This window comes from Oncorhynchus kisutch, linkage group LG11 (assembly GCF_002021735.2).
Source record: "Oncorhynchus kisutch isolate 150728-3 linkage group LG11, Okis_V2, whole genome shotgun sequence".
NCBI lineage: Eukaryota > Metazoa > Chordata > Actinopteri > Salmoniformes > Salmonidae > Oncorhynchus > Oncorhynchus kisutch.
The window spans coordinates 61,622,940-61,646,900 of NC_034184.2; the positions used below are offsets into that span (position 1 = coordinate 61,622,940).

The 23,961-nt window shown below is 42.0% G+C and overlaps 1 protein-coding gene across 6 annotated transcripts in view; it reads right to left on the reverse strand.

Annotated features, from left to right (window-relative positions):
* fam49bb (family with sequence similarity 49 member Bb) overlaps positions 1-23,519 on the reverse strand; it is a 39,083-nt gene extending 15,564 nt beyond the window's left edge. Inside the window, exons 1-4 of one of the 6 annotated variants that reach the window (XM_020494724.2) lie at positions 23,395-23,519; positions 8,941-9,043; positions 8,306-8,529; positions 7,926-8,014 (exon numbers count right to left, since the gene is read on the reverse strand). The gene's annotated coding sequence lies outside the window, so the exon portion shown is untranslated. Of the gene's footprint in view, positions 1-7,925; positions 8,015-8,305; positions 8,530-8,940; positions 9,044-20,648; positions 20,822-23,394 lie in introns of those variants that run through there. The other 5 variants (XM_020494725.2, XM_020494726.2, XM_020494727.2 and 2 more) reach the window with 5 other exon arrangements.
* Between the last annotated feature and the right edge of the window lie 442 nt (positions 23,520-23,961).

Sequence of the window (23,961 nt, forward strand, 5' to 3'; positions counted from 1 at the left end):
GACCTAGATTCTCCGGGTGACACGCCACATCGCATTAGCCCAGTCAGCCAGGCCCAGACCCGCCGGAGCTCGCTGATGCTGGCCCGATCGGACAGGCAGAAAGAAAAGGGGGAAGAACTTCCCAAATGGGGCTGGCACGCATTTCCCCCTGCACCCCCTACTGTACCCCTTACCCTCCCCAGTGAGTCAACCCCACCCAGCTGACTCTGTTGGGAGGGAGCTTACTGTGGCACATGGTGGGTGGGGGGGGGGGGGGCGTGGGCAGGGGACATGCAGTTTGTTTGTTTATGGTTTGAACTTGATTAACCCTGTGGCCACGCCCCTCCGTGTGCTATATTGTAGTAAACACCATAAAAAAGGGCACCAAAACAGATTCAACTTGCAAAATAAAAACAAACCTTCAAACCAGTCAAATACAGAGACCAAACCATAACAACCACAATAAATATCATGACTGACAGCTAATGCCACTCAGTCTGCAGTATCATCATGCATTATTAGGCCGACCATAACAATGCTACTGCATCTCTAGCACCTTGCTGATTGAGGATAACTGCAGTCATGTTTTTCTCCTGCTTTGCATCACAATGTAGCCTACTACTTTTACAATTCAACACGGATTGAGACCAAACTACAATTAATGCACATTTGGAGATAAAAATAAACCTTTGAAATCTAAAGAGACCAACCAAAGCAGCAGAAATCACAGAGAGAAAACCAGGAGCTTCAGCTAAGCCCTCATCTATGGACTGCACCTGATCAAAGCCAGAAACCATGGAAACAACTACAGTAGGCTAGGCTACACACACGCACACACACGGCTTTTGAAACAAACACGTTTTCATCAGTTTCATCAATCCATTTTTCCTTATCAAGCACACTGTTTGTGTTAGGCTACTGTCTCAAAGGATTATCTAAAAACTGTAGACTACTTTATACTCAACTTGATATCATGTAATAAACCATTATAAAATGTTTATGTAATAAAACAGGTAAAACAACTACTAAAGGTCACCCCGGCACTTTTTTGGTAAACAGTTCAAGGCCTATTCTTCAAGACGCAACGGCTATACCATTCATTCAGAAGTCGACAGAGCAACCTCTGGATCACTGCAGTGCGGTGGATAAGGGCTGACCTGGTGACCTCCATGCAGACGACTACAAATGGGGTGTAATGGGGCAGAGAGAAACACTTCCCCACAGCCCCAAACCCTCCACCCTGAAGACTCCTCCAACTCCTGCCTGTGGGGGTGTTAGTTAGTGAGGGGTGGGGGTGAAGTGGGGCACAGGCTGCATGTCATAGGTCACAACTCCCCCCTCCAGGCAGCTCTCCAACTCCAGCCCCAGTCACTGCAAACAGCCCCAAACCATCATTACACAAATGACCTTTTGACTGTGTCGGAGTTATGGACGCCACACAGAACCCTTCAAATCACACTATAGGCGGCAGAATGTAGGCCTATCAGCATCTCGGAGAGAAAGTGTATGACATTTTAGATGAAAAGCAGAGTAAGTAACATGGATCGGTACGCGTTTTGGTATTTTCAGAAGAACCCTCACAGGATTAAGGGTGGGGCACAATGGAGCATGCTGAGGTTTGGGGAGATGATGATTCTCGGTACAGACGTGTCTGTATTTTTCAGAATGCATTGAGCGCCCTCTGGAGGTGATGGACAGCAGTACATAGAAGACGTTGCGGAGGGAGAGCGACCACTCCCAAACTCTGAACCACGATGGTAGGGACACACATGCCAACTTCAGTGACACATCCTTCAGGCACCACCGCAAAACTAAAGACGAAGGACACTGATTGAGGTATTTAACCACATTCTTTATTTCCCCAGATGTTTGGTCTACGGTTTAATTTCCCCAATTAACCAGATCTCCAATCAAAACATTCCAAAATCATAATTGCAAACGCATCAACCCTGACATTGATGTGAAGTCACTTTTTACTAAAACCACTATGGATTCATTAGCATAACCTGTTGGATTAATAATATATGCCATTATGCAGACACTTATCCAAAGCGACTCACAGTAGTGCATGCAGTAAAAAAAAATATATATATTATATATATACACATATATGGGTGGCCCCGGCGGGAATTGAACCAACAAGCCTGGCATTGTAAGTGCCATGCTCCACTAACCGAGTTGGATCTCAAAAGCCGTGGAGAGGTCAGGGTTCTAAAATGCTGTCGTGCAACCTGGGCTACTTGCTGCAGCCCATCCTCTGACATAGGGATACCGCCTCAGCTCACAAACACTGCAGTAACTCCTCAGATTAGCAAACATCTTGTCTTGCACTGCATCAAGGGCAAAGAGGGGCTAGTGTCAAACAATTGGCTTAGAGCGCCACCCGGTGTCTATTTCGGAATCTACAGGGTAACATGTATACACGACATGACCAAACGTATGTGGACACCTGCTCATCGAACATCTCATTTCAAAATCATTGGCATTAATATGGAATTGGTCCCCCCTTTGCTGCTATAACAGCCTCTATTCTTCTGGGAAGGCTTTCCACTAGATGTTGGAACATTGCTGCAGGGACTTGCTTCCATTCAGCCACAACAGCAATAGTGAAGTCGGGCACTGACATTGGGCGATTAAGCCTGGCTCGCAGTCGGTGTTCCAATTCATCCCAAAGGTGTTCGATGGGGTTGAGGGCAGGGCTCTGTGCAAGCCAGTCATGTTCTTCCACACGGACCTTGACAAACCATTTCTGTATGGACAGGAAAGGGCCTTCGACAAACTGTTGCCAAAAAGTTGGAAGCACAGAATCGTCTAGAATGTAATTGTACACTGTAGCGTTAAAATTTCCCTTCACTGGAACTAAGGGGTCTAGCTCGAAACATGAAAAACAGCCCCAGACCATTATTCCTCCACCACCAAACTTTACAGTTGGCACTATGCAGTGTGGCAGGTAGTGTCCTCCTGGCATCCACCAACTCTAGATTAGTCTGTCGGACTGCTAGATGGTGAAGCGTGATTCGTCATTCCAGAGAACGCGTTTCCACTGCTCCAGAGTCCAATGGCAGCGGGCTTTACACCATTCCAGCCGACACTTGGCATTCCGCATGGGGATTTTAGGCTTGTGTGTGACTGCTCGGCCATGGAAAGCCATTTCATGAAGCTCCTGACTAACAGTTTTAAACACCAGTCAGCAACAGGTGTGGCTGAAATAGCCAAATCCACTCATTTGAAGGGGTGTCCACATAGTGTGCATTTGCAATTGTCATAATTAGAGACAGTAATACTATAATTCCTATGGCCTGCCTTATAGGACAGACAGACGCCCGCAAGATAAACAGGAGACAAAGAGAGAGAGAGAGAGAGAGAGAGAGAGAGAGAGAGAGAGAGAGAGAGAGAGAGAGAGAGAGAGAGAGAGAGAGAGAGAGAGAGAGAGAGCATGCAGAGAAAGGCCGGGCCCAGAGAGAGAGAGAGAGAGAGAGAGCAAAGAGAAAGAGCAAACAACTGGTGTGATGCTCAGGGGAGCGGAGGCTGCTGAGGTGAAGAGCATGTCAACCCTACAGGAACACAAATAATCAACAGTCAGCTGATACTTTAGCTGACACAACAAGCCACTTTGCATATCACCCACCACAGACCGATAATCATCTCTCATTTCCTATTCATGGGGATGTCGGGCCTGTGTGTGTTGCAGTCTCCCAGATGTTCACCGAAAAGAAAGCCATAGATATATTTGACATGGTAAAGTGCCTTCAGGAAATTTTCTAAGTGAAATACGTTGCCTATATCGGCTTCATCCACACGATCCATGAGCGTCTCTCTGTACTGTATGAATAGTTGCCATTTCGTGAAACACCGCAGTTCCAAAGGCCAAGGAGTCCCACTGGTCAGAGAATACTTGGCTACACAGAGTAAGTCAATAAACCATGGAAGGAGGAGGCAGTAAGCAAAGTTACGACACTACACAGGAGAAACATATTCATTAAGATATTTGTACAAACTAATCAAAACGCACAACTCATCATATACAGTCGCTAGTGAAAGTCTACACACCCCCTGCACAGTCTTCACATTTTGCCGCCTTAAAATGTGATCTAAAAAAGGGACTGGTGGAGATGCTCAATGAAGATGTCTTGATTGCATATGGGTCGTTGCACCAAGTAGGTGGGCTCCCGAGTGGCGCAGCGGTCTAAGGCACTGCATCTCAGAGCTTGAGGCTGGTTCGAATCCAGGCTGCATCACAACCGGCCGTGATTGGGAGTCCCGTAGGGTGGCGCACAATTGGCCCAGTGTCGCCCGGGTTTGGCCCGTCATTGTAAATAAGAATTTGTTCTTAACTGTCTTACCTAGTTAAATAAAGGTTAAATGAATAAATAAATAGAAAAGTGCCTTTTGAGTAGTGTAACTTGGTAAAAGAAAAAACTTTATTTCACCTAATTTTTACATTCTGTTATAAAAGACCACATATTCAACTTAATAAAATAAAAAAATTCCCCGTCTCAAGAGGTTAAATAAAAAATACAATAGTAAGTTCCCATTAATAACAGTGACAGGGGGGATGGAAGATTGTTGTGTGAAAGAGTAGAACCAACTCACCTGCTTTTACACTATGATTTGACTATTAGATGTTCCACGTTTCTTTTGAAAAAGAAAACAATTCCAAAAGGTATAGTTTCACTATAAGGTTAACCTTAAAATGAGGGACAGGTTTGTTGTTTGTTTCCTTATTATTTACATGAAGTAAATAATACATCTTCAGAAATGACTGACGAAGCAACATAACCAGGGCTTTACAATGATGGTAAAACCTTCGAGAAATGTTGGGGTTAAGTGACTTGTCAATGACTTTTGTCACTTCAGTGAGTTTTTAATTCATATTAAAAAAAATCATGATTTATTGAATTGCCCAAAAGAGCACTTCATTTAATGTAACAGGCTTTTAAAATGCAATATTTGTGCACAATTTCTACTTAAAATATCAAAAGGGACCCTTTCGTGGAACGACCCATAAGTCTTCACACCCCAAAGTGCATACTTGGTCGAAGCACCTTTGGGGGCCAATACAGCTGTGAATCATTTTAAATAAAATTCTAGTAACTTTGCACAACTCCTGGGGCAGCATGTATCCATTGTTTTTGTCAAAAATTGCTCAACCTCAGGAAATTTGGTGGGGAGTTGATAGACAGCAATATTCAAACCTTTAGATTTTCAATCAAATTTACGTCAGGACTGTGACTGGACCACTTATGAACACAACACTTATTGGAAATACTTTCTGGTATGTCCTTGGCATAAAAATTTTTTGTAATTGTCAAGCTGAAAAATAAAACTATGCCAGGCAGGTTTTCCCAAATTTTGACCTTGGCTTTTCTCCATTCGTATTTATTTGTATTCTGACAAACTCCCCAGTCCCTTCCAGTGAAAACCATACCCATTGCAGAGGGTTTCACTTGTATTGGATTTGACCCAAGCCTGTAGTTTTTAATTTAGGCCAAAACATTAATTTATTTGCTTGTCTTGCAGTATTACTTAACACCCTTGTTGCAAACAGAATGGATGATTTGAGGTAGATTTGTTTTTAACAAAGGCTTCATTATGTTTACTTTCTGGCCCAGGCCAGTAATGTGGAGATAAAGCAGTGTTCTTGATCCTTTTATATTTCCATTTATTGTGGTGGCAGCGTCATGTTATGGGTATGCTGGTCACCGGCAGGGACTGGGGAGTTTGTCAGGATCTAAAGAAATATGAAAGGAGGAAAGTCCAAATAAAAAGTTAGTGGAAACGCTGCCTTGGTTGTCTGAATAACTAACCCTGGGATAGAGTTATTTTTCAGCGGAACAATTTCCCAATTTTTAATGTCAAAGACACACCAGAATGGCTTTCCAGTAAGTGTTAATAATGGTCCTAAATCTGCTTATTTTGACAAAACAATCTATGTTTCCGTAAGAGTTGTGAAAAGGTAGAATCTCATTCAAAATGATTCACAGCTGTAATGGGTGCATAAGATGATTCCACCAAGTATTAACTCTGGTGTGTGAATACATGTTTTATTTTGCATCCATTTGGAAAAAGGTATATAAATTTGTCTTTCACTTTGGAAAAGTTGAGTAGGTTGTGTATATCGGTAGGAAAAAAATCTATTCAATTTTTAGAAGTAATTTTAAAGGCAGTAAAATGTGAAGACTGAAATACTTTTTCTAGGCACTGTATGACATCATACCATAGTCTACGGTTTATAAATATTTTTACATCACCAGCTGGTGGCAGTACTGCCTCATTATTACTATAATTTTTTACCAGAGCTACAGTGAAAAGCTTTACCCCAGGCTACTTTACTACAGTACACACCTCCCCTGGTTTACAGAAGCTAATCTTACCTCAGCGTTCAGTGAAAGGAATGCCGCATTCACTCGATCATCTCCACTCTGTTAGTTACAACTCACCACTTCCCCTCCCTTGGCCAAAAAGTCACAGACTGAAGTCTGAGCTAGCTAAAATAGATTAGCGTTCCCGCTAAACCGGTGGATTTAAGACTCGCAATGTCGCTTTAGCCAAGCCATTATTGCATTAACAACTAACAAATTGCATGATAATCATGATATTTCAGTTAGGCTACGGTTTTAATGTAAAACCCTTCATGAACTGATGTTTAACTAAACATACCACACAGAACATATGAAATGGTATTGGCTTATTTAGTCCTAGACGGCTTGGATTGTCTCCAGCTGTATCAGACAGACAGGTGGGAAGCTGTGGTGCGAGACAGGTGGGCAGGTAATGTAACAACGTGCTCTGACACCTCTGATTAGGCCCAAGATTGACAGCTCTGCTGCCACGCCATGGTAACGGTCTCCAAGGAGACTGAAGGGAAAATATAAACAAGGGAGGCAAAAATCACACAAGCAGGAACTGTAATAGAGGGTAGTGATGTTATCACCTATTTCTAATTCTGACTGATCCAATGTGTCTGAAAGGAAGCGGTGCAAGATTCTAGGCTTAGTTGTAGCTAGGGCTTGTTGTGTAGGTGAGGTGCTCCAGAAAAATCACAGTGAAAGCTTCCATCTGTATACAGCCACTAGGACACAACAGACACATTAGCCTCCACAGAAGAACAGCTTACCTTCGATATAACAACGCAAAATAGTGAATGTGTGAGGGTCAGGGACCTAGTGTAACAGTGTTGCTTCCGTCCCTCTTCCTTGACTCAACCTGAGCTCGAACTAAGAACCCTCTGAACACACGTACAACTTATCTGTCACTCCACAAACAACTAATTCAAGTTCTCAGAGCAGGTGACGTCGCCGATAGAACACTACTAGCACGCACAGCTAACTAGCTAGCCATTTTACATTGGCTAAACTAGCATAACAAAATAAAACAAACTATCACAAATGTTCAGACAGAAACCCGGCCGAACGAACTATTAATCAGCTAGAAAAACGATAAGACCTAAGCCACTGGGGTAAGCTCTTGTTTGCTTGTTTACTCCGACCGATTCCATGGCCCACAACGCACTTCGTTTTCATACCAGCATTACACAAACCGTGTTCACATTGTGACCCTGATGGGGAAAAGGTCAAACGACAGCGCTCTTCTAGCGCCAAATAATAACAGGAACTTAAAATGAAGAGAAAAATAACTATGCTTAAGAGTGACCACAGTTAGAGCTGAAGTTCCACAAAGTCATGTTCCACTTGAGGTATAAAGAATCCAATAGAAAGGCCTTATAGCAGAATAGCATATTCTGCTGTGGTGTTACGGTTGAACCCTAAAGTTAGATGAGTCAGGACATGACAGCAGTGGGTGTTGATAGCTCCGGGGTGAAGCTTCCCCTAGTTACAGAACTAGGATCCGTTTCCCCTCCCCCCAATCCTAACCTACCATTACTTGGGGAAATGCAAAACTGACACAAGATCAGCGTATAGGGGTAACTTTGTGTTAATACTAACCAGCAGAATCTCTGGAGGTGTCAGTCAGGAGGAAGGAGGCCGAGCCTGGCGGGTGGCCAAGGTCACAGTCCTCCAGCAGAGGTCAGGTTCTGAAAACAAAGGCTAATTCAGTCAGTGAGTCAAATCACTCCTCCCAAAACAGATATGAACAGTCTTTATCAACTCATTTTCTTGCTCCTTCTTTTTGACAGCAAGTTTTGCGACAAAACTTAACCTGGACAATATTCGACATTCCTCTCGGTCTATCCCTCTGGTCCAATTATCATGTAATAGCTCAAAAGTTTCACTTGGCCACAACAAACATTTCCAACCTCCAGGACCTTGATTATCCCTAGATTACTGAACACTTAACATTACAGGATACATGAATGCAATGTTACCAGAGGTTGAGAATTTATTGGACAACAGTCAGCCACAGGTGCAGCCCTTCGTAATTCTTATGCAGACTGGGTTTCTTGAGAAGGGCAACGTTGCAGCAGTCTTGTAGAAACTGGGAGGCACAGCGGCCAGACGCACACCACTTCCTATTGTGCAACACTTCCTCTCATTCAGCGTGTACTTCGGATTTTCCACTGCACTCCCTAGTCCACTTCCTCCTGTTAGGCTACAATAGGGCCCAGACAAAATATTCTTAATGTTTGTTCAACCAAGACTTGTGTTCACTGCAATTAAAATCAGCCAATGTGGTTTGAGGTGCAAGATGGGGGGGGGGCTTCTATTTCTATGGTCACAACAAACTTCTTTTTTTTTTTTTTTTGCATTGTCACCCGCATAAAGCCTTTTGAATTTTGTGACACACCAAATAGACATAACCATGTTGATAACCACAACCAAGGCTTTATAGCTAACTGACCCAAGAACAACCAGTCCCAGCACTGGGTCCAGACTTCTGACCCACCCCTTGAGAATCACTGGTGACGAGAACCCTCATGACAAGATATGCTTCAACCTGATCTTTTCTTTTAAAACCATTTGGATTTGAAAAGCCACTTGAACATGAACCCCAAGCACGCACCTCTCAAGTTCTCTGGCCCTTTCCGGAGTGTGGTTGAGTGCAGGTTCAGTAGACGGAGACAATTAGGACCTGGGGGCGCTGTACTACTCCACGATTCATCAGCCTGCATACAAATAGGCTGTGAACAAATGGCCTGCCATAATGAACTAGCAGTGCTCATACATGAATGTGATTGGACTTCTAGTTCTTTGACTTTGGCCTACAACACCCGAACGAGTCAGTCACTCCGAGTGAGCTCTGGAGAGAAACTTTCAAAGATATCTCGGCTTGGAGTTGGCTGAAATCCACACAAGACTTAGAAATTGAAGAACTTTGTGCTCAAAGTCCCCTCATAGTTATACTCGTGGAAATGGGATATCAAATATCTACTTCCTTTCAGATCACCCTTTATGTTTCACTGTAGAACCTTATTACCACTGTAATAAAAATGTGTTTATGATACACTGTAGGTTTTAAAAGGGGAAGTATCGCCAGAGCAAAGGGCTCTAGGTCTATACCAAATAAAAATGAACTTGGCTTGTCACTTTGGACATTAAGTGACATCGGTGCCAAGGCATCATGGAATAAGTTACGCATCATTGAGCAACACCGCTGGAGAGGTACTACGCTTTAACCCAACCAACGTGATGTGGAATAAGAGCTTTGGTTTAGATTGTATTCACTGTTCTAAGATACAGGCTGTTCAAGAGACTGCTGGGTCAACTTGTCATTTCTATTATACACACACACACACACACACACACATCTTAATATGTAACAACACGATAGGCAGAATCAAGCCTGAGAGAACTAAGCAAACAACGACTTGAATACAGATTCTATTTAGACCCTGATTGTAGGACGGTAGTAGACTTCATTTTCTAAATGACATTGTGATAATGGCCTGGTAAACAGGTCCCATATTACACCGGTTGTAGCTACACTGCATCTGGAGTGAGCATGCATTGATACACCCTAGGGTCAGTGCTTGATGCATGCAAAAGAAACATTGATTGACCCATTGCATGTCACGTTTCTTTAAATCGCAATAACAGTACCCCGAAAAACAGATGAGCATCATAAATGCACAGGCTATATAAGTGGAGAGAGACAAAAGCAATTTTTGTAGCATAGAAACGGAACTTCCTTGAGTCTTTGAAAAATAAACGGACTGTCAACAAACGTGTCTGCATTTACAGAGAGGTCAATATGTGGGACAGCACATGTTGGAAACTACAATGTGCTGTCACTATGAAGCAGGCCATCATTTAAATCAATAGCGGCTGATGTGGAGTCAACGCATGATGATGATGATTTGCATGGTCCGCAGATCCAGGGTCAGTTGGGAACATGACTTTCCAAGAATATTAGGTTTGCGTGATGATCCCAATAGAGGTCGACCGATTTTTCAACGCCGATACCGATTATTGGATGACCAAAAAAAGCGGATACCGATTAATCGGCCATTTTTTTATATTTGTAATAATGACAATAACAACAATACTGAATTAACACTTATTTTAACTTAATATAAAACATCAATCAAATCAATTTAGCCTCAAAAAAATTATGAAACATGTTCAATTTGGTTTAAATAATGCAAAAACAAAGTGTTGGAGAAGAAAGTAATATGTGCCATGTAAAATATGTGCCATGTACAAATGTGTGCCATGTAAAATATATGCCATGTAAAAAAACTAACGTTTAAGTTCCTTGCTCAGAACATGAGAACATATGAAAGTTGGTGGTTCCTTTTAACATGAGACTTCAATACTCCAAGGTAAGAGGTTTTAGTTAATATAGTATTTATAGGACTATTTCTCTCTATACCATTTGTATTTCATATACCTTTGACTATTGGATGTTCTTATAGGCACTATAGTATTGCCAGTGTAACAGTATAGCTTCCATCCCCCTCCTCGCCCCTACCTGGGCTCGAACCAGGAACACATCGACAACAGCCACACTCGAAGCATCGTTACCCATCGCTCCACAAAAGCCACGGCCCTTGCAGCGCAAGGGGAATAACTACTCCAAATCTAAAAGCGAGTGACGTTTGAAACAGTATTAGCGCACACCCAGCTAACTAGATAGCCATTTCACATTGGTTACACCAGCCATTAGGCTGATAGGCTTGAAGTCATAAACAGCGCTGTGCTTGAGAAGAGCTGCTGGCAAAATGCATGAAAGTGCTGTTTGAATGAATGATTACGGGCCTGCTGCTGCTCAGTCAGACTGCTCTATCAAATCAGACTTAATTATAACACACAGACATACGAGCCTTTGGTCATTAATATGATCGAATCCGGAAACTATCATGAACAACACGTTTATTATTTCAGTGAAATACGGAACCGTTCGGTATTTTATCTAACGGGTGGCATCCCTAAGTCTAAATATTCTTGTTACATTGCAAAACCTTCAATGTATGTCATAATTACGTAAAATTCTGGCAAATTAGTTCGCAATGAGCCAGGGAGCCCAAACTGTTCCATATACCCTGACTCTGCGTGCAATGAACGCAAGCGAAATTACACAATTTCACCTGGTTAATATTGCCTGCTAAACTGGATTAGTAGTTATAACTAGTGATTATGATTGATTGTTTTTTTATAAGATAAGTTTAATGCTAGCTAGCAATTTACCTTGGCTTCTATTGCATTCGCGTAACAGGCAGGCTACTCATGGAGTGCAATGGTTAAAGCGTTGGACTGGTTAACTGTGCGGTTGCAATATTGAAACCCCTGAGCTGACAAGGTGAAAATCTGTCGTTCTGCCCCTGAACAAGGCAGTTAACCCACCGTTCCTAGGCAGTCATTGAAAATAAGAATGTGTTATTAACGAACTTGCCAAGTTAAATAAAAAGGTATCAACATTTTTATTTTATTTTATTTTTTATCGGAAAACGGAGCCCAAAAATACCGATTTCCGATTGTTATGAAAACTTGAAATCGGCCCTAATTAATCGGCCATTCCGATTAATCAGTCGACCTCTAATCCCAATGCTAATTTAAAACATAGTAATTAGAAGACACAAAGCGGTGTTGCATTTTAGAGGGTAAGCAGTCGCAGCTCTCCTCTCCCTCATCGTATCGTGATGAATAAGAATGACCCACTCATGAGAAAAAAGTGAGACGTTTGCCAGAGTAGTAAAAAGGTTAGCTGACTACGAAGCGAGGGACACAATTTGTTCAATTAGCTGGTGCTGTTTTACATGTTTGATACATTCTCAATTAAAACGTGTGTTACCGTGGCAACAGCTTCCAGTTGCTCACTGTGAGTGAGATAGGGCTTAGAGCCGAGGAGGAAAACAGGCTCACGCTTTTTATTCAAGGGGGTGTGGATGATCATATTCAAACTAGAGCCGGTTATATAAGCCTAATGAACAAAACACATCTTAACTAAGGTCTAACTCTGCATCGATTTTTTCCCCCCCGAAAAAAACTGAGGCAGATCTGTATGCGTGGAGGTGACACTCCAACAAAATATGTTAAAACAAATTAGGCACTGTGGAGAATTGTTACAAGCACCAGGCAGGCAATAAAAACCTGCATTGATGGAAGCCTAGACTAGCCCAAGTTGATTACTGAAAATACCATGCACTCTTTCCATGACAGGGAACAAACAGTAGTTTTGGAAAGTATTCAGACCCCTTGACTTTTTCCACATTTTGTTACGTTACAGCCTTATTCTAAAATGTATTAAATAGTTTCCCCCCCTCAATCCACACACAATATCCCATAATGACAAAGCAAAAACAGGGTTAGACATTTTTGCTAATTTATTAAATAAATAAATAACTTAAATATCACATTTACAAAAATATTCAGACCCTTTACTCAATGCTTTGTTGAAGCACCTTTGGCAGCGATTACAAATTAATTTAAGGAGTTTCTCCCGTTCTTCTCTGCAGATCTTCTCAAGCTCTGTCAGGTTGGATGGAGAGAGTATTTTCAGGTCTCTCAAGAGATGTTTGATCGGGTTCAAGTACAGACTCTGGCTGGGCCACTCAAGGACATTCAGAGACTTGTCCCAGAGCCACTCCTGTGCTTTCTTGGCTGTGTGCTTAGGGTTGTTGTCCTGTTGAAAGATGAACCTTTGCCCCAGTCTAAGGTCCTGAGCAGGTTTTCATCAAGGATCTCTCTGTACTTTTCTCCGTTCACTTTTCCCTCGATCCTGACTAGTCTCCCAGTCCCTGCACCTGAAAAACATCCCCACAGCATGATGATGCCACCACCATGCTTCACTGTAGGGATGGTGCCGGGTTTCCTCCAGACGTGACGCTTGGCATTTAGTAGAGGTTGACCGATTAATCAGAATGACCGATTAATTAGTGCCGATTTAAAGTTTTCATAACAATCGGAAATCTGTGTTTTAGGACACCGATTTTGCAGATTTTTGTTTATTTATACAACTTTATTTAATCTTTATTTAACTAGGCAAGTCAGTTAAGAAGACATTCTAATTTTCAATGGCGGCCTAGGAACGGTGAGTTAACTGCCTCCTTTAGAGGCAGAACGACAGATTTTTACCTTGTCAGCTCGGGGGATCCAATCTCGCAACCTTACAGTTAACTAGTCCAACGCAATAACGACCTGCCTCTTGTTGCACTCCACAAGGAGACTGACTGCCTGTTACGTGAATGCAGTAAGCCAAGGTAAGTTGCTAGCTAGCATTAAACTTATCTTATAAAAAACAATCAATCATAATCACTAGTTAACTACACATAGTTGATGATATTACTAGATATTATCTAGCGTGTCCTGCGTTGCGTATAATCTGACTGAGCATACAAGCATCTAAGTATCTGACTGAGCAGTGGTAGGCAGAAGCAGGAGCGCAAACATGAATTCAAACAGCACTTTAATGCGTTTTGCCAGCAGCTCTTCGTTGTGTGTCAAGCATTGCGCTGTTTATGACTTCAAGCCTATCAACTCCCGAGATGAGGCTGGCGTAACCGAAGTGAAATGGCTGGCTAGTTAGCGTGCGCTAATAGCGTTTCAAACATCACTCGCTCTGAGCCTGTGGTTGTTTCCCTTGCTCTGCATGGGTAACGCTGCTTCGAGGGTGACTGTTGTCGTTGTGTTTCTGGTTCGAGCCCAGGGAGGAGCAAGGAGAGGGACTGAGGCTATACTGTTACACTGGCAATACTAAAGTGCCTATAAGAACATCCAATAGTCAAAGGTTAATGAAATACAAATGGTATAGAGGGAAATAGTCCTATAATAACTACAACCTAAAACCTCTTACCTGGGAATATTGAAGACTCATGTTAAAAGGAACCACCAGCTTTCATATGTTCTCATGTTCTGAGCAAGGAACTTAAATGTTAGCTTTTTTACATGGCACATACAGTGGGGCAAAAAAGTATTTAGTCAGCCACCAATTGTGCAAGTTCTCCCACTTAAAAAGATGAGAGAGGCCTGTCATTTTCATCATAGGTACACTTCAACTATGACAGAAATAAATGAGGAAAACATTTCCAGAAAATCACATTGTAGGATTTTTTATGAATTTATTTGCAAATTATGGTGGAAAATAAGTATTTGGTCACCTACAAACAAGCAAGATTTCTGGCTCTCACAGACCTGTAACTTCTTCTTTAAGAGGCTCCTCTGTCCTCCATTCGTTACCTGTATTAATGGCACCTGTTTGAACTTGTTATCAGTATAAAAGACACCTGTCCACAACCTCAAACAGTCACACTCCAAACTCCACTATGGCCAAGACCAAAGAGCTGTCAAAGGCCACCAGAAACAAAATTGTAGACCTGCACCAGGCTGGGAAGACTGAATCTGCAAAAGGTAAGCAGCTTGGTTTGAAAACAACAGTGGGAGCAATTATTAGGAAATGGAAGACATACAAGACCACTGATAATCTCCCTCGATCTGGGGCTCCACGCAAGATCTCACCCCGTGGGGTCAAAATGATCACAAGAACGGTGAGCAAAAATCCCAGAACCACACGGGGGGACCTAGTGAATGACCTGCAGAGAGCTGGGACCAAAGTAACAAAGCCTACCATCAGTAACACACTACGCCGCCAGGGACTCAAATCCTGCAGTGCCAGACGTGTCCCCCTGCTGTGAAGCATGGGGGTGGAAACATCATGCTTTGGGGCTGTTTTTCTGCAAAGGGACCAGGACGACTGATCCGTGTAAAGGAAAGAATGAATGGGGCCATGTATCGTGAGATTTTGAGTGAAAACCTCCTTCCATCAGCAAGGGCATTGAAGATGAAACGTGGCTGGGTCTTTCAGCATGACAATGATCCCAAACACACCGCCTGGGCAACGAAGGAGTGGCTTTGTAAGAAGCATTTCAAGGTCCTGGAGTGGCCTAGCCAGTCTCCAGATCTCAACCCCATAGAAAATCTTTGGAGGGAGTTGAAAGTCCGTGTTGCCCAGCAACAGCCCCAAAACATCACTGCTCTAGAGGAGATCTGCATGGAGGAATGGGCCAAAATATCAGCAACAGTGTGTGAAAACCTTGTGAAGACTTACAGAAAACGTTTGACCTCTGTCATTGCCAACAAAGGGTATATAACAAAGTATTGAGATAAACTTTTGTTATTGACCAAATACTTATTTTCTACCATAATTTGCAAATAAATTCATTAAAAATCCTACAATGTGATTTTCAGGATTTTTTTTCTCATTATGTCTGTGATAGTTGAAAATTACAGGCCTCTCATCTTTTTAAGTGGGACAACTTGCACAATTGGTGGCTGACTAAATACTTTTTTGCCCCACTGTATTGCACTTTTACTTTCTTCTCCAACACTTTGTTTTTGCATTATTTAAACCATTTTTATTTTATTTGAGGCTAAATTGATTTTATTGATGTATTATATTAAGTTAAAATAAGTGTTCATTCAGTAATGTTTTAATTGTCATTATAACAAAGGGGAAAAAATTAAAGACGGTATCGGCTTTTTTGTCCTCCAATAATCGGTATCGGAATTGAAAAATCATAAATCGGTCGACCTCTACCATTTAGGCAAGCACATTTATTTACATTTTTAAAAAGACCTTATTTACATAAAAGTGTTCAGACCATTTGCTATGAGACCCGAAAGTGAGCTCAGTTGCATCGTTTCAATTGATCCTCCTTGAGATGTTTCGGCAACTTAATTGGAGTCCACCGGTGGTAAATTCAATTGATTCGACATGATTTGGAAAAAGCACACACACACACCTGTCTATATAAAAGGTCAAACAGTTGACAGAGTATGTCAGAGCAAAAACCAAGCCATGAAGTCAAACTAATTGTCTGTAGAGTCTCGAGACAGGATTGTGTCGAGGCACAGATGTGGGGAAGGGTACCAAAAAAATTACCAAGAACGTGATGGTCACTGTGACAAAGCTCCAGAGTTTATCTGTGGAGATGATTGTCCTTCTGGAAGGTTCTCTCATCTCTGCAGCAATCCACCAATCAGGCCTTTATGTTAGAGTGGCCAGAAGGAAGACACTCCTCTGTAAAAAGGCACATGACAGCCCGCTTGGAGTTTGCCAAAAGGCACCTAAAGGACGCTCAGACCATAAGAAAAAGATTCTATTGTCTGATGAAACCAAGATTGAACTCTTTGGCCTGAATGCCAAGGATCACGTCTGGAGGAAACCTGGCACCATCCCTACAGTGAAGCATGGTGGCAGCATCATAATGTGGGGATGTTTTTCAGCAGCAGGGACTGGGAGACTAGTCAGGAATGAGGGAAAGATGAACGGAGCAAAGTACAGAGAGATCCTTGATGAAAACCTGCTCCAGAGCACTCAGGACCTCAGACTGGGGTGAAGGTTCACCTTCCAACAGGACTACGACCCTAAGCACACAGCCAAGACAATGTAGGAGTGGCTTCGGGACAAGTCTCAAAGTCCTTGAGTGGCAAAGCCAGAGCCCGGACTTGAACCCAATCAAACATCTCTGGAGAGAACTGAAAATAACTGTGCAGCGATGCTCCCCATCCAACCTGACAGAGCTTGAGAGGATCTGCTGAGAAGAATGGAGGAACTCCCCAAATACAGGTGTGCCAAGCTTGTAGATATATACCCAAGAAGACTCAAGGCTGTAATCGCTGCCAAAGGTGCTTCAACAAAGTGCTGAGTAAAGGGTCTGAACACTTATGTAAAATGTGATATCAGTTTTTTATTTTTTATTAATGTGCAAAACTGTCAAAACTGTTTTTGCTTTGTCATTGTGGGGTATTGTGTGTAGACTGATGAGGGGGAAAAAATATTTAATCAATTTTAGAATAAGTCAAGGGGTCTGAATACTTTCTGAACACACTAGTAACATGTAACAATCTCTGACAGATCCCACCCAAGCAAAGCTGATTACATTTTCAAAATGTAGAGGGCTACCACTATACTCTACCACAGTAAAAAAGGAAGTTGAGAACACGATTGAACTGTCATGTAGCCTAGAGACTGAAAATAAGGAAGAGAATGCAACTGGTGGAGTCACACTGTGAGTCATCTCGATTTCACAGTCAGAGGGCATAATTACAAATTGCTTCAAAAGGGAGAGGCAGCTGCTTTCAGGCTTTGATAGGGGGATAATTAAAAATGTCTCAAGTTGGCTGGTCAGATATTCTGAAAACAGCAGCTTTATGTGATGAGTCAAGGTAGGGGTACAAGAAGATAATAGCTTTTTGTGATTCTTCCACGTCCTATAACAAAGCCTGCATATAATTTCATGGATTAATAGCTGACACAAAAAAGAAAACTCTGAATAAAACGCTCCAAACAGAAGTATGCAGGGGTAATTCACTGCTTAGGCCCGTCTCAGGCTGACAACTAAACTCGACTTTCTATAGGATGGCTCCAGCATCATGTACTGTAGGATGGAGATTTGGTGCGGGGGCGCTGTGGCAACAGGGAGGTGTGAAAGATGAATTTCTCCCCTGCTGATGTGCCATCTGTGGTGTAGCAACCCCACTCTATGGTGTCCACTGACACGTGGGCGACACAGAAGGCTTAACAGCCCATGATTTTATTTATTGAACATTTATTTAACTAGGCAAGTCAGTTAAGAGCAAATTTTTATTTACAATGACTGCCTACCCCGGCCAAACCCTAACCCGGAAGACGCTGGCACAATTGTACGCCGCCCTATGGGGCTCCTAATGACGGCCAGTTGTGATACAGCCCAGGATTGAACCAGGGTCTGTAGTGACGCCTCTAGCACTGAGACGCAGTGCCTTAGACTGCTGCGCCACTAGGGAGATCGAATCAAATCAACTGTATGTATGGGATTCATCTTTACCTTCAGAAGTCAGGAGGTGGTGGTGGTGTGTGTGCACGTGCGTGAATGATGCAGGCTTGTACTTGGAACCTAACGGAAGCAAACTGACCAAAACGAGGAGGGACTAACTGAACTTGTTCAATAACAAACTCTTGTTTCTGTTGTAAAACACTTTCCGTTGCAAGATGTTGTTTCACTACAGTGTGCACTAATGAATACACCTGTTCACCAGGAAGCTAAGGATACTCTGTCCTCAACACTTTATCTTCAGGAGAGGCCAGGTTATTTATAGCCCAATGTTGAGTGTCTAATGCAAAGGCCATTTTGCATGTACCTGCTAAAGATACACACCACATAGAAGAGAGGGACTGATAACTGGATCAGGTACTGGAATGCTAATAATGAAGCATCTGCTGAAAGAGTTAAGTGTGTTCATAACCTTCCTATAATACAGTGCCATCACACAACCCATTGACATGCAAGGAGAGATGATGTTCTCCTCAAACCAAGAACGATTGGTTACATTTCAGTTAGGATATTTGAGGTTCATATGGACAGTCAGGCTTCCTACCCAAGAGAGGATGAGGGTACATTATCTGTCCCTCTCTGATCAGTGGCGTGACAGGGACTGGGAAGTGAGAAAGTTAAGAGGAATGCTTCACAGAACCAGTCAGCATCTCCCAGAGCTGGCACATGCACTGACTCATACACAGACACATCAGAGAAATAGCATACAAAACGTAGGCCTACACATTCCCCTTTTAACTACTCCCAGCAATATACACCCCACAAGAACTATAGGCCCTGCCTACACAATTTCAACATAACCCTTCTTTGATGTTTTACAGCACATAGCAAGAGACAAACAACAAAGGCGCACTCCAACGCATGTTTTAAATCTGCTAACCAGAGAAGGCCGAGCTAACACTATAGCACTTCCGTCCGATATGTTTTCACAGCTTGGTCGCATAGACTAGATGTAACATTGTAACTGTAAACCCGGAACACTCAAATAAGTATGATATGTTATGTTTGGTATGGCTATATAAGACAAAAGGTTAACGCGAACGTCTAGCAACCCAAAGGATGCGTGTTCGAATCTCATCACGGACCACATTAGCATTTAGCAACTTTAACAACTACTTACATAGCTAGTTTGTAACTACTTAGCATTTTAGCTAATATATTTACATTTACTAATGTTATGTCTACTCGAGTCCAGGTTGGTTTTCAAGGCAGGGTGTAAAGGCCCCAGAAGCAACAGCAAAGGTTGGTCACACCAATATTTCCAAACACAGGATGTCCCTGTAGATAGGCTATGCCTACTACGTTTCCATCGAGAGATACCTTTGTCCTTGCACATACGTAAAAAAATAGGTTGCCCTTGCTTCTGCTGTTTTTGGTATGCTAGATAGATGAACCTTGACTTTTTCCACTACATGAGTAAAGTGTCATGTCTTCACATAAAGTGCTTGTACACATGCACAGACATGCACTGTAGCTGAGAGACAGCGGTTAAGCACAGCCAGGAGGGCTTTTTTAGGTTGCCCTTGTGCAAAGAACAGACCTGCTGAATCCTGGACAAGCACCAGTAGATTCCCGTCTTCCTTGGCCAATACGCGAGGGTCAGGAATTTGGAGCATTCATACAGAACCAAACAAAAACAAAGCAAGTATAAGAGAAATGCACTAGTCTTGAGTCGACTTTTGGGCACACATTCTTAAAATAACAACGCATATTTCGTTTGTGTGTTTTAGGGATGTTTGACAGCAGAGCCAACAATAACAAGACAGAACGTGTCCGACAAAAGGTAAGAGGACCCACTGCACTTAACTAGCTTTATTCAAATATATCCCTTTCCTGAGGTAATCACTGAAGTGAGTGGAACACACAACATAAATGTCATGAAATCAACATATTTGTAGACTGACTGCCTATTGATTTTGAATTGATGATTGTGAGTATCCATCAGAAGAAGATATGAATACAGTGAAAGCTCAAAGGTAGCTTGGTGGTATATAACCGACTAGATTATATCATCTAGTTTACTTCATAGGTGAAATTCAACCTCGGTTAGTTCTATGGATGCAGTCCCACCGTCGGTTGGATAAAGAACCCTATAAGTGAGTCCGTGCGAATCAACTAAAATGATTGTCTTACGAAACATGTGAACTGCAATACAGCTCTACAAAGTTTGTGTGTGAGCACTGACACAGTAACCGGACAGTTATTTTTGTAACTATAGTTGCGCGGCAATGAGCGCAGACGTGCGAGCAGTCATTTCTATTCCTTACAAAATGTGTACAGTGAAATTTCGCGTAACTTCAGTTGCAATGAAAGATATGAGCACGGTATTTCTAAGCACATGTAGGCTACTATGGACTACAATCACCTCCATCCGCCACGCAGCCTTCGCCAGTAGCGCTATCCTGTAAAGAAACTGATACAAAGTAAAGGACAATAAATGCAATCCGTTGTCAATACTTACAACTATGATCAGAGATTGGCGAACAGAATGGTCCGTGTATCACATCGCGACGGACAGTTATTCCTGTTAATTCATTGAATGGTCTTGTCTCACTGGTATATCACAGGACGAAAACGACTATCAAGAGCGACCAGGATACAGAGTCCACCACCGCTTCGTAATACTGGGCGTGTTCAAGGGAGTGGGGTGAAAAATGGGTTTACAGCCTGCGAATCCACGCTGACGTCAAAGTAGCCTACAGCTATTAATAAAAATGCACTGAACAATAGTAGCCAACAGTAGCCTACAGTAATAAAAATATGTGCATGTAAATCTAAATGTCAGAAAGAACTGTCACTCAGTTAGGAAGGCTATAGAGGTCACATATTTGTCTTGGTATGTTATGTTTATTAGGATAACATAATATTGTATATTGTTGTGTTATTATAATGTAATAAAGTTGTGTGTCAGATGAACAAAGAATGAATGCATGAACCTATAGTGGGAATACAAAGCATGTAGAGTATGTGTATCTTCTAAAAATAAATGATGCTCCAGAATTGATCAAGACTAAACTGAAAAGCAATGCAGTCCTTTATGAGTCATCGTGCTATACAGGATGTGTAGATTGAGGTTAATTTGAGAGAATTTCACTGGGTCAACTCAATTGAGTTACCACTGAAGTGAGAGGCTTTCATGGTGATTTCACAGAAAGTAGACAAACCCAACCAGTCTCTGAGCAGTGAGAACAGGCAGCAGAAATACTCATAGTTGTTACTGAACTGTCTGGCCTGGCTGCACTGGTCTTATGGGATTCATCTAAAATGATATTTCTCCTTGTTAATGACCCATTAAATTACAGGTATGTGATAATAACTAATTAAAATGGCCCATTTCTCATGGTTGGGGCATGCACCAGTCTATTGTACCTGCATTTTGAAAAAAGTGGAAAGCGAAAATGAATGATGTTTTGTCTCATAAAAACAGATAAAACAGCCTAAGGGTTCTCACAGATCAAATGCAGATTCATACTGATATTCTTATCTCCTTGTCATCACCAAACCACATGTACTGTTGCGATCTGTAGTTTGTGAAGTGACAACGGAAGTCTGTCTACATCTCTTAAAGAAAACACCTCAACGCGCACCCCAGCTAAAGGCCTTGCTTCCTCCTTTTGGTTTGCATGCAAATCAGCAGGAACAACTACTGGTATAAGTAGCCTGTCTTACAGATCTGTCAATGGACATTACAACTTTCACACCTTCCCTCACCACCTATACCTCAGTCGTTATGACTGATGTCCACTTGTATTGTAAGTGGACATCCACTCAGATGCTTGCAATGGCTGGCCAGATGCCAGGAAAAACACCATCAGACCCGTATCGGGCATTTTAACTTGTAATGATATTGATGCTCCCACATGGAGGAAAAAACTCCCAATTGGTAACTTTAGATTCAACTTCCCAAAGATTAAAAGCAAAATTATAGCTAGCCTATATTTCTCTTGCGACATGGCTGACAACCACATACGGTATATAACACAACAAGATAGACTTTATTTACAGCATCTGTTCCTACAGTGGACAAGGTCAGGTAGTGGAGTGTTTTCCCCATACAAGCACCATGCTGGCCAAGCCTGTTTACCCTCTGATGAGCCATGGAGGTAACAGTCATATGATGGACCACAGTGTACCTCTTTGAACCAATGAGAAGTCTTACTGCTAACCACATGTCCCTAATCTAAGCACTGTCACTTCGAACATCTTTACACTACAGATAAGTGTCAATCCTAAGTGAAATGAATATGGTTGTAGAGTTGTGCTGGTAACTTGTAATAACACTCCATTATTCCATTATTGGTCTCTGTAGGTTACATCTCAGATTTGAATTATGCTTTGGAAAAGTAGGCCATAAATCATGTGACTCTATAGCCTACATACAGAGCATTGTGGTTAAGCGTGTGAGATTTGTACAGCAGATTTTGCACTCAACATCATGTCAATAGACCATAGCCTAGTCACATTACAAGCATGACATTTAAAGGCTAAAACTAGCTTTCTGAACATTTTCACTTCCACGTTCGGGTTTGAGACACTGCAGCAGAGGGATGGAACGGGGTTCAAATGGGATGGAAATTCATAATCTTCATATTCAATATGAATGCTTATTCTTAATCAAATTCTTAATCTTCATATTCAATATGAATGCTTATCAGGTATCGGTACCTAGGTCATAAACTCGTATATCATATTATTAAACAGTCTTTCCAAACAGTCACACTTCATCTCTGCTTACCTCATGTCAAAATAAAAGACCCCAAAAAGTTTTTTTGTCCACATTATGGCGCACGTGCAGGAATTTTATTTTGACATAAAACAAGCAGAGAGGAAGTGTGTCTACAACAGCCCCACGTTTGGAAAGTTTGTTTAATAATACTATCCTTTAGATATTTGGTCTCAAATGCCCCCGTCATAATGACCAACCGTCCTTGCCACCGGTCCATTAAATTGAAATGGAATTGTATTTAACTTCTTGCTTCCCAGGGACTGTTTTTGTGCAACCCAATACAATTGAAAGCGACGCTAGTGAATACACCCTCGTTGCTAAAAAAGCACCTACAGTATACAGACCCCAATGAATGATCCTCCTGTTGAATACTCTACTCCTATTCACAGCAGCACACTTACTTAGCCAAACATCAATAATAACAAAGCAATATTACGTTGGAGACCATATTTACAAGTAACATTACTTAATTGTGTTTTACCGTAATGCTCGAAGTGCAAGAAAAGGCAGTCGTCCTCCACCTGGTAGCTACCACGCTAGCAGCTCAAAGAATAACGATTCGCTTCAGTTGTCCGCTATTTCCGGGTTGGTCTAACGTCATTGTGCAACAGACAGGTTACAACCTCAACAACGCGCGAGATGTTGCATTGAATGCAAATCGAACACAACGGACCCACGGGTCTCGGCCACAGTAACCAGATTAGTATTACTGTATTTATGTTGCCGAGTTCAAATGTTATTTACAGTGTGAACATGACACATGTCATGCAATTTCGTGTTACATTAACGTGTACCTTAATCCGCAAGAAAAAAAAAGAATTAGCCCGCAGCAATGTTTGCCTACAAAATGCTAACACATATCAGGCCAAGTTGAACGTGAAAGAAACAATAACCACCTGGCAAATAATACATAGGCTAAAGTGGAAAGTAAACGTTCATTTAGCCAGTATGTATTGCAATTCCATGTTAATTTAGACCTACATTTTCATACAATTAAAGTACGAACATAATATTCAAAACTAAAGTAGACTATGAAAACCGTTCGAAA